The sequence below is a fragment of the Electrophorus electricus genome, chromosome 18 (assembly GCF_013358815.1).
Source record: "Electrophorus electricus isolate fEleEle1 chromosome 18, fEleEle1.pri, whole genome shotgun sequence".
Classification (NCBI taxonomy): domain Eukaryota; kingdom Metazoa; phylum Chordata; class Actinopteri; order Gymnotiformes; family Gymnotidae; genus Electrophorus; species Electrophorus electricus.
Genome location: NC_049552.1, coordinates 9736765 through 9752550, shown reverse-complemented (window position 1 = coordinate 9752550; position 15786 = coordinate 9736765). Strand labels below are relative to the sequence as shown.

The 15786-nt window shown below is 37.4% G+C and overlaps 1 long non-coding RNA gene across 1 annotated transcript; it reads left to right on the top strand.

Annotated features, from left to right (window-relative positions):
• The first annotated feature begins 194 nt into the window (after positions 1-194).
• LOC113584138 lies at positions 195-1213 on the top strand. The gene is made up of 3 exons (XR_003411385.2): positions 195-542; positions 857-876; positions 996-1213. It is a non-coding gene; the product is annotated as an uncharacterized LOC113584138 (long non-coding RNA).
• The last annotated feature ends 14573 nt before the right edge of the window (positions 1214-15786 follow it).

The window sequence follows — 15786 nt, the reverse complement described above, 5'->3', positions numbered from 1 at the left end:
AAAGATATAAAAGACGGTATTATGACATAAAGACATGCACATGAAACGTATTGAATGTAAAATGAATACTTTATTTTAAAATATGTTTAATGGGTTTTGTTCACGCTGATTAGGTGAGCAGCCGGAAGTGTGATGATTTCTCGAAACAAACACGTGGTTGGTGAGCAGATAAATACGACCACATGGGAGCGTTTCGTTCTTTCCTATTTAAGATGAGCACGCTTAAGCTAGTTTAAGTGTTGCGTTTACAAGGGTGTTTGTGGGTCTTTTTTTATTGTATTTTTGAAAACTTTCTTCAACGGGCGTTATTTCAGTCAAGGACTAAGATGGCTGCAAAAAATGAGTTTGCAGTTAATCCTTTTATTAGATAAATTACCGTCAAGATCTACTTAGCTGTGTTGACTTATGTGTTTAAACAAACAACTAGCTAGACAATTGCTTAGACGTGTGTTTTAATAGCAAACATTGTTTATTAAAACGCTTCTGCAGATTGATCAGTGTTTCTTCTTTGTGTGAGGCCCTGTGAAGCATGCAATATAAAGGTAAGATCGAGTACATTAGTGTTCAGAGTTCTCTTTCTGTTTTGCTATTACCGAATCGGCAGGTACACGCATCCATCCAAACTAGCAGGCTATACTGCTAGATGTCGCAATTTGTTATATTTGTGCCGGCTTGATGGGTCTCGATACAGCTTTGTCCTGATTTGATGATTTTTGCAGTCCGTGTTTCACCTGAGTAATAATGATTACACAATTAACTGCACTGATCAGGATTAACTAGTTAATGAAAGTGATGTGGGGTGGCGTGAAGGTGAATCCTTCATTCGTTGACGTTCTTTCCGTTTCATTCGTTACAGGCAACCGTTTCTCATCATGGGTATGTTTGTCAATTATTTCTATTACAGCGAGTCCATCACCTTTAATGTAGTGATTACTTGCGTTCTGTGTACCTTACATATTTGGTACCATGAACATCTTATTTCTCCTTTTTAACAGGTCTCCGCTACGTGACTTGACGGTTGGCCGGTATGACATTTGTACACAAGAATGCATGTAATGTACATGCAATCCTTAAGCAGTGTCGGTGAGATCTTGTAATGACCCGTAACCACTGTGTACTTTTGCCTAAAGGCTGGGGGTCTCGGTTTACAATTTTTTTTTTCCATTTGTCACAATTGTTTAATCTATTTAAATAAAGTATGGTTAAAATCCCAGTGTTGGAATTGAAAATTGGTACTTTATCTTGGGGGTGGTAGTGGAGTTGCTTCAGAAATGTTACAAAAAAGTTGCAAATGCTGTTCCTAAATTCTGAAATGGTTTTGGAGACCACGTGAAGGCTGGCTTAAAAAAAAGTCTTGTTCCCCCATGTAGGAGGGTATCATTTAGTGACAGACAAATTAAAAGTGCAGCCACATGCTGTTGCTGTATGTAGGGTAAGTGGGAGTATTGTGCATCATACAAGTGGGCAAGTGTCATCCCCTTAGTATTGCCATGGCCATAATGACAATTCCACAAAATGGTACAACGAAATGTCTCTGATCCAGTTTGGAGTTCAGTTCCAGATGTCAGTGAGCGACATGTAGGGCAACAGCAGATGTTCATCCCATTTGCAACCTGGGCAGTGCTTCAGGAAAGTCTTGATTTTGGATGTTAAGACACTGAAGTGTTCCTTTCAGCCTAGAACAGGCAGGTTCTATGGGCTGCTTTAACAAAAGAAACTACACCCTACCTTTTTAATATTTAATCAGAAAATGGTAAGTGCCACTAAGGGTGAGGATGAGCTTCCTGTGGACTTTTCCTTTGAAATTGCTCTTTGGTGATGGAGGATGCTCACATAGCTGCTTACTATTTTTCCATGTGGAAGCAGGAATTTCCACTAGTGTCTGAACTGAAATGCCTCCTGTTCATGTTGAAAGCCAAACACTTGGGCACAATGCCTGACCAGCTTTAAACATCTATAAAAACTTAAGGTACAGAAGTGACTTCTTCAAATGTGTTGACCTTGATGCCTAGTTCTACAGCTATATTCCCATTCCTCAATTTAAAAATGAAATGATGTAACTTTTGTTGAGTGTGAGACTTATTCTGGTTGGCTTTACATTATCATGGTGATCATTTGGTAGGTTCAGTACTGCAATGTTGGTCCAATCCCTTTGTTATACAGGCAATCCTACTACATAGGTTGGTATGTGCCGTAGTAAACCACTGCATGCTGTGAACAATCCATGAACACTGGTGCACTCTGGGTAACTGCACTACTATATGGGGGAGATGATGTCCCATGACACTAGGACAATGTTAAAAAGGTCTAACTCAAATCTAATTTTATATAGCCCCTATTGTGCCAGCCAAAGAGAACAGTAGTGAAGAAATGGGTACCAAAACTCAAAGGGGGCATCCTCCTCCAACAGACACAATTGCAATACTAAACGATAGAGTGCACAATAAGTAGTGAGGGGGGGAAGTGTCTGCTTTGGTTTTCTAGAAGTCCTAGTCTAAACATTACAGTGCCAATGCAGACACATGTAGAAAAATCCCACACTGATAATTGTCTAAATATCACTTAACATTGTATAGCATGAAATATCTGAAAAATAAGGAGGGAATAAACTCATTCTAAACACAAAAAATGCATTGTTACATAATTGGAGGAGCCTTGAAAGGGTCAGTCTGCCTCAGCCGTGGAAAGTGCTGTAAAGTAAGGAAAATGCACCCAATTAAGCCAGCTAAAGGCAAATCTGGCGTATGGCAGTAGTTTTCAGTTGTAACTAATGCAGATAGACATCAGCTTCAATTTGCTTGCTCTGACAAATATAAAGTACTGGTGAACAGCAGCCACACATGGGTACCTCTGGCTTGAAGTGTCCTGTTTGCAGAGTTCAAAAGGCACAAACATTAGTTGACTTGGTGGGGTGAATATCAAAGTGCCAAATATTTTAAAGAAGGAATAACAGGAAAATGTGCTGAATTCATCTGCATGGACATAGGAGTATTTCACAGTCTTTGGTTAAGGCTTGTTCAAACTACATTCTTATTTTTCTAAGATACCTTAATCTAATCTAGCCTCCTTGCCATTTTTATATGTATTTTTATTTTTATGGAGGCCATTTAATTTTGTATTTTATGTTGTTTGAATCAATGTATAGCCTATAAATGTTCTGTATTTAATTTTTTGGCTTGTGTTTACTCAGAATAAACAGCGTATGCTTCAGTGGATAATATCCTACATGTTTCTTTTATATTACATTATTCCTTGATGTCCATTTACAGGATTTGTGTGGGTCTGTTACAAAAAACTCATAATTTAACAAATTTTATAGAAACAATTTCCAACTTCTCTTTATCCCTTAGAATTAAACAAGGGATTTTTTGTTACTGTGCATTTTTGATAAATAAATGAGACAAATGAGCTCAAATGTTCTGTTTGGCTGACCCTGTATTGTGCCTCATTCAAAAAGCACACAGCTGAAACATGCCTGAGAACTGCAATGTAAGTGGGTGGGGCTAAACTGCTCTAGGATGAATAGATGAATAAATTAATTTGTTCTTGTAATTTCAAAACAAACTGATTTTACATCTTGTATTTCATGAATTGTATGGACTGGGGGAATTAAAGGTGTGTTTTGAAACTTGTAAACAATATTTAGATACTATTTCAAAATTATTTCAAAAAAGCAAGGGAAATTCAGTTTTACATAATAGGGAACCTTTTAACAGTAAAATTAAATCAGACAGCTGTCCATTAGCTATATTATTTCAGGGGAAAGAGAATGTTAAACACTGGATGATGTTTACACTCTTACAAGACTGCAGGAAAAAGCAGGCAGGAGCAGGACGAATGTTGCAGATTTTTGACAGATGGGAGTGGGATGAGTAATAGTCGGAGCTGGCAGGAGTGGTAATTAAAGAATCAGTCCCATACAGAACTCTAGTGTTGAGGAAATTCACAGAACATTTATACTAAACATTAAATGGAAATTGAAGTTGTTGAATATTCAGTTAATTATGAAAATGTCATTAAGAAAATAAATATGTCATCAAGAAAAATATTGGCATTCAGGCTGGTAACATTATTTGTAGCCTAAAGAATATTACCATTAGGGATACAGATTAGTTAAATCAGCAGTATGGCTTACGTAAAATGGTAGTTTAACTATCAAAGGTCTTTTGTGCTCATTGATGAATTTAGGTCACAAAGTTTATCACCAATCTGTCTTGTCCTTTGTGCATTGGCAAGAAATTCAGCACTCAGCTTCAAAAACATCTGCTAAAATCTCAAGATTTATTCATTTTTATAAAACAGAGTAACAAAAATCTTCTAATTTCTTCTATATAACCTGAATGTCTTTGAGACAGTTCCATCCCCTTTATCTGCAGGCTTCACAATCAATGCTCCATTTTGACTTGACTCACAATGTAATTTTGAAGAGCTTCATTCTCATTTTAGAAATATTGTGTCTGGTCTTAGGCTGTCAAAAAAGCGTTTCAACATCCCTATCAACCATGTGACAAAATATATTGATAAAAGCACTTTAATCATCTTTAAACACTTAAGAGATTAACCAGCTACGGGTAACTGTATTTGTGTATTCTCAGGAAAATATTTTGTAGAGATATAATTTGCATTGAATTTTTCAGTATTTTCTTAAGATGTTTTTTTTTCTCAAGTTGTGGCACTGTCCATGCAGAGCAAAGCCTGTTCCGCATAATATTAATAGTAAAATGAAAACATGTACGTGCACATTATGCTAGATATTCTATGTTAGAGGGAATATTAGTGTATTAGGCCAAGCACTTCTAATTTAACATTCCAAGGTTAAGGTTAAAAGATGTTAAAGAGGTTAAAACTAAAAATGCACTTGTTTCCCTACACTTGAATTAACTAGATATTGGTTAAAAATTGACTGTATTTCTTATCCATATTTTTATCTTATCCATATGGTAAAAACACGGTAACATTCAGATAATTCTCCAAAAATATTCCATACTGTTTTCTAGTAGTACTTTATGGAATAATAGGGGGTACATACATATTTGCACTCAGTATGATTGAGTACACACACACAGTTCCTTGGCATTCCTATGCTCCCTGGAGATAAAAGCTGGGAGAGCCAGAATGAAGAGGACCCAGAGGGCTTCGAGCACAGAGTATAATTCTCCAATGGGCGAGGACGTACATGCGAGGCTACTGCACAGCCACCAGCCTGTGGACAATAGTGGTATAATAGAGGCATACATAATAGTGTTGCACAGGTAGAAAAGCCAAACACCTGACCAAACACCCACAAATGCTTGGCTAGGTACTCCACAAAGAATAGTGTGAGACACATGATGCCACCATCTGCGAATGCTAGGTTTAGGATGAGGAGGGTGGTGACAGCTGCATGTTACAAGAAGGTTTTCCCCCTATGTCTTGGAAAGCAGGACATCAGATGATGAAGTGTTGCGGCCCAACAGATTGGAGAGTAACACTGCACTGTAATTGTAACACTGCATATCTTTTGTTTTTTAAAGATTATGCATGTTTTTGTTTTCATTACTATTGCCAGACAGATATGAATACTATAATGATTTTTTTTATTTCCATATTTGTATGGGAGAGAATAGGAAAATCTTTAGTTATGGTCAACAACACTATGCAGTCAGTCCAATCCTGATATATGTATTTAGTATTCATTATGTAAGTATTTGCACAATGATCAAAAATGCTTTGGTGATTGTGACCTTTTGTGTTTTGAAGTAGAAAGCTAAGGTTTGGAGTGTTGCAGAAAATTGCATTTAAAGCACTGAGAATGGGATTAATGTTTAACTAAATGCAATGTCATTAAGAAAAACTAACATGTTTTTGAGCCAACTGTTTGCTTTTTCCCAAAGATGCATTTAGGTGAATTGAGATTTTTATTTATATTTAAAGGTTTTTAAAAAATGTGATATAATTTTGGAAAGTTTTACCTGATGTAAAAACTGTAATATCTCATCGGTGCATAATGTATCGACATATTACAATCCATAACAAAAATAAAAGTCCTGGATTTGTTATGCATGCATAATGTCCTACACATTAAGCCCTAATTTCACTAATATGCTTAAACAGTTAATGTTCTGAATTTTCATCTTAAACTTCACGCTGTGTTCACATGTGCTTAGTGAGTGTATGCAATCTTGAATTTCCTACAGAAGCATTGCAAGTTTATTCACTTTCTGTCATTTATTCTGGAATCATTGCTATTTTTAGCAGATATCCCTTCCCCATGGTATACAACCATCTGGAGGCCATAAACACTGAGATATTTGTGTTTGTTAGTTGTAAGTTAACACAAGTTGGGGGAAGGTTGTTAAAACTTGCCAGGTAGACAGAATACACTTTACTAAGCATGCCACTCTGATACATTCATGTCCACTGATGTAACATTACTCATCTATCAGAGACAGGCTGTGAAAATTAATTTAAAGAGGTAGTGCTATGTATTCAGAGAGAGAGAATACGTCTCCAATAAGAACTGAAGAGCAAGAAGAGCTAAACAACCAAGTCCTTTTTTAGGCTGTGTGAGAAAATGAATTAAGGTCTACCATCACAACTACTTTTGTTTACTCCATCAACTGACCTCAGGCCTGTGACTAGAGGGTCAAGCCAAAGATTGTAAACATACCCCAACACAAAGCTGGAATCACATTCAAACCACTGGCCAAAATGGGAAGAGCCTGGAAAGAATTTAGGAAACAAAGGAGGGTTGCCATATTGATTACTCACTACTGTGATGGCCCTGAATTCAGAAGAAATGTAGACAGCAGAACTGAAGGATGCAAGCTAAGTTGATGTCTGTTGAACTTTCTCTCTACTTGTCTCTTGTTCTTTCTCTCTCTTTCTAGTCACCAGTGGATAATTCCATTCCCCTGATCTCTGATTTCAGACTTTTTCCTCCTCTTATAAAAGGAAAGGCTTACTATACACAGGCTGCAGCATGCTCAGAGAGAGGGAAAGACGTGTCACACTGTTCCTCACCACCAAACCTTCTGGATTCTCTCATCGGGCACTCTCTCATAATGCCATCCTGTTGGTTTGATGGAAGATGGACACTCTGTCAGTGTCCAGGCACTAAACTCTAAGGTGGCCAGATATGACTGAAAAAATACCTCACATCATTAGAGAATACTGGCTATTCTGAGATTAATTCACATTCTTATTTGGTAGATATCGATGGTTCTATTTTCTGCCATAACAGAGAGGACCTCATGGTGGCTGAGCCAAATGAGGGCAGATAATTGATAAATGAAGATACAAAGATATGTTTTAATATCATGTGGTTTCACAATCATTATAACTGAAATCAACAGCAACAACAGCATCCTTCTTTCTTCATCCTATTGGTCAAAGACAAGGAACATGTCATAGAAAGTGCCAGACTACATGAGCAAATAAAAATTCTGATATGCTAAATATTTTTGTCAGGATGCCATAGGGTGTCCCAGATACCATATTGCTGTTCTTCAATTATGTCACACTACAAGACCCAATCCTTGATTGTGAAGTTTATAATCAGGTGTACCTCACATTTCCAATACTAATTATACAACATCACAACACCCAGCACAAATCAAAGTTGCACCCATGATAATCAGAGTATTATAGATTAGCAAATCTATTAGCAATCCATTAGCCCAGTTTTCTGACTGTTTTTAAGTAGTAGAAAGGGTGAAGAGCATTTCCTTTTGTGCTGGGAGTATGCTGGTTGCTACTATGCTGCTCTGATATTTTAGTTGTCCCTTGTTTTGCTGAAAGTTGGCTAGTAGCTGCAATGATGCTTTGACCTTTTAGACAGTTGTCCCAGTTTTCTAGAGTTGCTGTGAAGCCCATCTATGGAGATGAGACTCTGCTGTTGAAGTGAGACTATGCATGTACTGGGGGTTAGATTAGTCTACCCTCAGGACGCTGGTGTGGTGTTTAGTGGAGGGTAAATTGGAGTGGTTCTGAGGTTATTGCAGGAAGAAATATAGTTGATTAGGCCAACATAGTGTGGACGTGAGACACCGTTAGGTTGGATTCTAAATTAAATATAGCATACATAGCTATAATTAATCTATGCATAGCTTCATCTATGCATAGCTTGGCTTGGTACTGGCACAATTTCCTTGAGTGTGCTCTTTAGGATTGCAGATACCCAGTTTTAGACTACCCAGTCCTGTGACCCATGTAAATCAAAAGGGCTTGTAGGTGTGGCTCTAAGATATATTTGACTTGGAATCCGTGTTCCAGAACCAATCCTATTAGATTCTTATATCTTTCACTGCATTTTTAATTGGGTTCTTTTTGTATTATTATGGGGGTTTTTTCTGAAATAATAATGAATGTAGATTTTGGGAAATTGTCAACATGGTCATGCAGTTCCTAGTGCACATAAAAGAACCTGAGCTGCCTTTTTATGTTAGTAGATTCCTAATTAGTGTCACGGAACGCTCGCCTCCTGTGAGTCACGTGGTTTGGCCCACCACGTGCAGTGGGAGGGCTGTGTTTGCAATCACACCTGCACTTTGTTTGTCTCAATGTAGATAAACCCGTGTTAAAGGGTGCAGGGTGCGGGTTATTGTCGACATAACGTGCAGATGTAACATAGTCAATGTTCATTGTATTAGTGTTCACCGTATGTGTTTAATGTTAATTGTTTCTTGTTTGTATCAATCATGAGTGATTCTTGTGAGTGCCATTAGTGTTTCATGTTAAATGTGAATAAAAGTTCGTCCCAGTCGGAGGAGTCTGTGCGTCCTGCCCCTCGCCCTACGGCACTCGGGCCACTGCATGTTACAATTAGCCAATGGGTGGCATAATCAGTTACATTCATTATAAATCTGGTCCACATTCCTCATTCCCAAGTTCATTGTTAGTTTCAATTATTAAATATTTTTCTCATTACACCTTGCACCACATCTTTCCTACCCACCACACCCTAATAGACAGGTTTATAGTTACAGTAATTACTGCCTCTACTGTGCTTAGCAGGAAATATCCTTGAGCATAAAAAACATTCTTTTGGATGGCACTGCTGTATGTAACTAAACAGGCCCATTTATTGTTGAAACCTTTTATTATAAAGTTCTTTGAAAGAACTTTAAAATACGAAACAGTTACACGAACAGTGTTGCCTGGCAAATGTAACCATTAATGAAGTTAAAAGTGGCTGTCTCAGTAGAAATAATAATGTCAAATAGATTTTCATAATGTTTTTGTGTTTTATCTGAACAGTGAAAAATAAGAGACTGTGCCTATCATGTAGAGTGTAGTACAGTACCGGTACAGTAGAGTGTAGTACAGTACTGTACCTGTGCATTAGAGGATAGTACAGTACCTGCACTGTAGAGTGAAGCACAGTACCTGAAGTGTAGAGTTTCACTGTAGAGTGAAAAATACTTTAAAGAGTAAAACCAGTGAAGACTACTTTTGCAAGTGGTATACATGTAAACATAATTGGTCTCAGAATGTGACTGGTTGCCAAAGGGCAAAAAAACATGACAACTGGATTGGCATTGTACCCTCTGACACACATCTGGTTTTAGACAGGACTGACCTTAAGTTGGTCTATACATTGGTTCTTCAAGAGTGCTATATAATAATGATAATAATAAACTTTATTTGTATAGCACTTTCTTATAAACAGTTTACAAAGTGCTTTACAAAAAATAGAATACGTAATTAAGCTTATTACTTCCTGAGATCTATGAACTCAAGAAGGTATTTACCATAATGAAAAAGAACATGAAAATAAAATGAAATAATTTAACAATACAGTGAAAAATTATGATACATTAAAGGAATTAATCATTTAAAATTAAACAAAAAATTTAAAGAGAATTTAAAATAATGATAACTTAAAAACAAAATAAAGACAATTTAAATGATTAATTTATGAATACATTTAAATAACTTTTAGAATAGTATTTCTGCCCATCAATAAAGTATAAGTGCAGCTGCATTGAAAACCAAAGTGAGCATGGTAGAAGAGTTGAGGCAGAACTAAGTCCTTATGAAATAGAAACTTTCTTCCTGAAAGTATTAAATTGTTGAGGGCCATCAGGTCATCTGGGAGATATTTCCAAAGTTTTTGGCCATGGTAACAGCCTCTAGCAGGAGGCAGCCTCTGAATTTTAGTAAGGTGGTGGACAACACCAGCATGTTTTTATCAGTTGATCTGAGGGCTCTTGAGGGTGTATGCTTCATGATCATACTGCTGAGGTAAAGAGGGGCAAGACCATGAAAACACTTGAAAGTAAATAGCATTTCAGTGTCAATTCTGGATGGCATAGTTACTCAGTGCAACTCTTTAAAGATTGGTGTAATATTATCTGTCATCTTTGTGCATGCTAGCACTCTGGCCTCTAGTTCACAGTCAGTTGCTGTGAGGATACTTCTGTGAGGATACTTCTGATACTTCTGACAGTGGCTGTGAGGATACTTGGTTATGTTACAAAGATGCTAGACCGCTGTTCTGGAGGCATTGCTAACATGGCATTTAAGGTTTAGGTCATAGTCAAATGTAACACATGGATTTTTGATGCAGTGTTGGGCATTTGCTGTTAGGCACTCCAGAACCCCAGTGGTCAGTGCCTAGGGACATATATAATTGTGTATAGTCTGCATACTGGTGGAATGAAATGTTATATTTGCTAACTGGCCAACATAAGAATATGAAGATTGAAGAGGGCTGGCACCAACATTGAGCCATGGGGGACACCATAGGATAGCACATTGTGTTTAGAGGTACTTTCACTGAGAGTGACAGTAGTCATGACTAGTCAGAGCAATACCAGTTAGGCCAACCCAGTCTATTAGATGTCTTAGTAGTATACAGTGGTTTACTGTGTCAAAGATTTCCTTTGGTCTCACCAGTCTGTTTGATCTTGTTTGTTGCTTTTCTTCATATTCACTATTTTGTATTCCTTCTTTGAGGTGACATCCGTGCTTCAACTGTTGCAAGTATTTCAGTGGCAACTTCCTCTGGGACATGCTCTTCAGTTTTTTTTATTGCATTCTGGCATATGTTGTGGTACTGTTATTATAGTCATGTAACACTGTTTGACTGTTACCCTTAGATCAGGATTAGGTTCTTGCCAAAGTCTTTGACTTCCAGGATGGTTCTCAGTCACTGGAAATCTGGGCTTGTTAAAGAATGGTACCATGCCGTTTCATCTGCACTATCAATACTCAGTTCTACACAGCCCTCAATATTTGTGGTGTTCATCAGAATTTGAAGGTAGTAGGAGAATTTTAGTGTCTATGACCATAACTCTCTTTACTCCATCTCATTTCTCCTCCCTGGGATACACATACCTCAGTTTCCCAGCAGCACCCAAAGGTGGATCAGCTTATGTAAGACCTGATAAAACATACAAAACACAATAGTGTTCCTGCTCTATTGTCCTCTCCTGGGAATCTTCTAGTCAAAAGATAGAAGATAGCAAGAGATTCTGATGTAGCACTCTAATTGTCTTGTTACCAGTTTCAGTTTGAATCTTACACACTTGTCCATCTCTGACTGTCTCTATGGCACAGTGAACCTCTTTCTTCCAATATGCTATGAGTTTTCCTGGACCAACTTTCTCCAACAGATTTCCCAACAGAACTGTCCCCTGGATGCAGAGTTATTCCTGTCACATGTTGATCAAAATATGTTTTCTCCTTTGCCAAATATTTGCTTTTTCTCCCTGTTTTGGGTGTTTCTTCTTTATGCAGGAACATTTGTTAGTTACATAATCTTCCACTTCATACTGCATATAAAACCAATAGAACCTTTCACAAGTCAAGTGAATAATTGTGTCACAACCCAGTTTGTCATGGAGGTTCTTCAGGACAATTGATTTTAGTTAGTCAGGTAAAACCAGCTGTTTCCATTGGTTATTCTGTCTGTACAGACTTACCTCTTCTAATGTCAGTTTGTTCTACTCATGAACAAGCATTCTTGTCCCTTGTCCCAGGGGAGTCTGATGTTTTTCATTATGGATCCACCCATTTTCCTTCGGCATGATTTCTTTGAGGACAGGATCACTCATCATGTTTTGACAAAACAAGCACCATATGGTCAATATTTATTTCATCAATAATTTCAAATGTATTAAACTTCAGTGAAGCCAGCCATGACATGGTATCATCTCTGAAAGATTTCTGGCCCCATCGAACAGCAGAAATAACATCAGGTGGTAGAAATTCTGTGTACATATTCCTGTGGTCTGGGAAAGTGACTGAATATTTGGAAATTATTTTGTCATTTGCATTTGTCTGGCCAGGCCTGTACTATCTATCTGTAATATCTAAGTGGAAATCCACCAGCTCACCTATGCATCATTGTGGCATTAAGCCTGGCTGAACTTAACACATATGTGAGCAGATTGTTTTCTGTATATACACTAAAGGTCAGTGAGAATTAGAAATAGTCGCTTAACCTGTCATAACTAAGTTGAAGGCTAGAAACAAAGGTTTACCTTAATATAAATGGTATTTGCATTCTGCTGGACTTAGAGTAGGGTTTTCATTTTACTCCTGCGAATGGAGCTGAGCTTAATTGGATGCACACAGATCAACACTCATTCTCTGTATTTTATCTCTTTCTAGGTCAGCAGGGCTCATTTCAGCTATGTGTCATATGATGTTCAATTCTGAATAGGAATTTTCATAACCTTTAAAGAACACTTGAATCTTCAAAAAAGAGTGGAATGTGATGGAACTACCCTCCACCACAGTCTACATGCATGGACATTTGAATTAATATGGACATTTAAACATACAAATTAACATACACATACTTAGGCTTTATTAATTGATTGTGTGTTTAACTTAGAAAATGTCACTGTTAACCAGAGGGAGATTAAAAACTGCAGGGAAAAAAACCTTAATTTTGAACAGGACCTGTTTTAATTCAAAGGGTTAATGTTTGCTTTAACATATAGCTATACAGCTTAGGGGTTTTATGTCTGGATAGGAATGATGGTAGTCAAAACTTTTATCTAAGTAAATTGAACTCAAATAAGAAAAGGAAAAGTACTTACCTAGACTAGATTCATGGCTAACATAGCATTGACACATGAATGGCAATATTCCCTATCTGATTTTCAGTTCTAAAAGTACCTCTACTAGTCCTCTGTCTATTAGCTGCAGTCATTTGAAGCTTGCAGTCAGTAAATAAGCTTTCTGTCAGTTGAATTTGAATATTTGGTAATTCATTTTCCACCCATGTTCTTCCCATAATACTGACCTGGGTTCTAGGTCTTGAATTTTGCTTTTATATTTTATCTTGATATCCACTTACTATAACATTTGTGGACATCATTTATGTTTCAAAAATCCCAATTTATTTTTATGTGACCATTTTCTAGCCTCTTCATCTCTTGGAATTAAACAGGCTGTTTCTGTTACTGTGCCTTTAAGATGGATATGAGATAAATGAGCTCTGTTCTGATTGGCTGCCCTGTATTGCGCATCATTCAAAAAGCATATGGAGTTGAAACATGCCTGAGAACTGCAATGTAAGTGGGTTTAACTGAATTTGTTCTTGATGATATCAAAGAAACTGATTTCAAAACAGGCTGATTTGGCTACTTTGATTTGTTATATTTACTGTATGGACCTGGGGAGTGAATGATGTGTTTAGAAACTTTAATAATATTTACATACTAGTTCAAAATTCTTTATTTCATTAAAGCAAGGGAATTTTCTCAGCCTTTCTTTCGCTGAGATCCAGTGCTTCACAACATGGAATGAATGTTCTTAAGATTTGCTGGTATATTTCTCTTTATAGTAGTCTTATTATGCCTACTATTCTTCATTTTGTTGTCCCAAAGTGGAAAATGAATTTTTCTTAGTAACTGAAGTAATTCTTAGTAATTCTTCAATGATTCACTACTGTGAATTTCTGCTTGAGTTTCATGGATGTATGTATATTGTTACAGTGCTTTCTTTCCCTTGATTACTCTTCCCAGTTTCCTCATTATAAATATTTAACTTTTGCCATATTCAGTGCATATCTTATATTCAACACATCAGTATTAAGAAAGAGGGCAGCTGAACTCCCACAGTCTGCCCTGATGGGAATTAGAAAACACTGAGGATTGTGTGTTGTCTCTCCATTTCCTCACTTGTGACCTCCAGGTCACCATGTACAGATCCCTTTCCTGAGTGTAATTTCTCTTCTTCTACACTAACATTTTACAGATTTATGGAATAATGCTTTAACCCTAGTTTTGTGAATAGAATTAAAGCCAGCTGCATTTCCCAACCTCGTGTCTTGAGAGGACTTTGTGGGAAAGTCGACCTCTCTGTCTGTTGGCCACACGGGGTCGATATTTAACCAAAATGGGGCAAGATGAATATCATTCCATTAGCACTTACAGTGAGGCTTCACTGTTCCACGTAGAAAATGTTAGGTGTCTGTAATTACATTCCGTCTATCCAAATAAAACCCGATTCTAAAGGGGTTTTACATGTGATAATCATAGTATCAAAGGCATGGTTACATTTCTACAATACAATTTGCACATAGCTTTTGACCATAAAATAATGTCAACAGTATAAAAAGTATTAACAATAGCATTAATCTCTATATACCTTTTCATACAGCATGGAAATAGTACAAAATAATAGATGGAAAGCTTCATTACAATATATTTTATAAGGTAAAATACAATGTATGCCAAGCAGTACAGCTGTTATCAGAATGACACATCTGACAGTATACTGACAGTATATTATTACAGCTAGCACAATATATAACAGACAGCATAGCTTTCATTCACTAATTTTAGTTAACTACCAGTATAAGATTTGTGTCTGAATCTTGAGGTGCAAGATGTTACGCTTCCTTTGCCTAACAACGGCCCTTACAGCGGAACAGAATTCTAAACTATTCAGTTTGAAATTAAACTGTATAAATAAAGCGCCATCAAAAACCATGATGAAAAATCAAGGAAAAAGCAGTATGCAGAGCATGAATCCTCTTGACGATGTGTATATGTGTGTATGTGTGAAAATCCAGTGATAGTTTTAGTATCCAGTGATAGTTTTACAGAGAGAGGCATTAAGATAATGTAAGAAATGAGAGGTGGGAAGAGAGAGAGATCAAGAGAGCATGAATTAAAGAGAGCTAGAAAGGTTGAGCAACAGAGAGAGAGAGAGAACATGTTTATTTAAGTTTTTCGTCTCCCGTCTCAGACAGAGTGCAGACTACAGAGGATAATGAGAAACAGATTGGGGGGGGGGGGGGGGGGGGGGGGGGGGGGTCAAAGGAGAGAGAAAGGATACAGTTGATGGGAGGGCCAAAAAGGGCAAAATATGAGGGAAAGGAGAGAATGACACTGGCTTTGGTGTGTCGTGGCCATGAGAATTGTTTCTCATGTCCAGAGGCAGCATCAATGCCCACACCAAGCAGGCTAGGGGGAAGGGAGGTACCAGGATATGCAATACGTTATAAATATTACACAAGCCTGGACAAAGTCTGAAATACTTTTCCTCACACTGCTGCTTTCCAGGCACAGCTTCAGTTGTTGACATTTGTCCAGGGAATTCTATATCAGCCAGAGGAGAATGCATTTCTCTCCTTTGATGGATGCGTGTTGGACAGATTCTTGTGGTTATCATGAAGTTATAATTCTCCCCAAAGATGTGGTTTTCCATGCGGGCCAATCAAAGCTCATGAAGCGTGCGCGGCGAGAATGGGCATAGGAAACTGGGGGAAAGGGGGTCTTTTGATTGACAAATGAAATATCCAATGAGAGAAAGAGTAACGCAGTAAACGCGTCTAAGGAATCC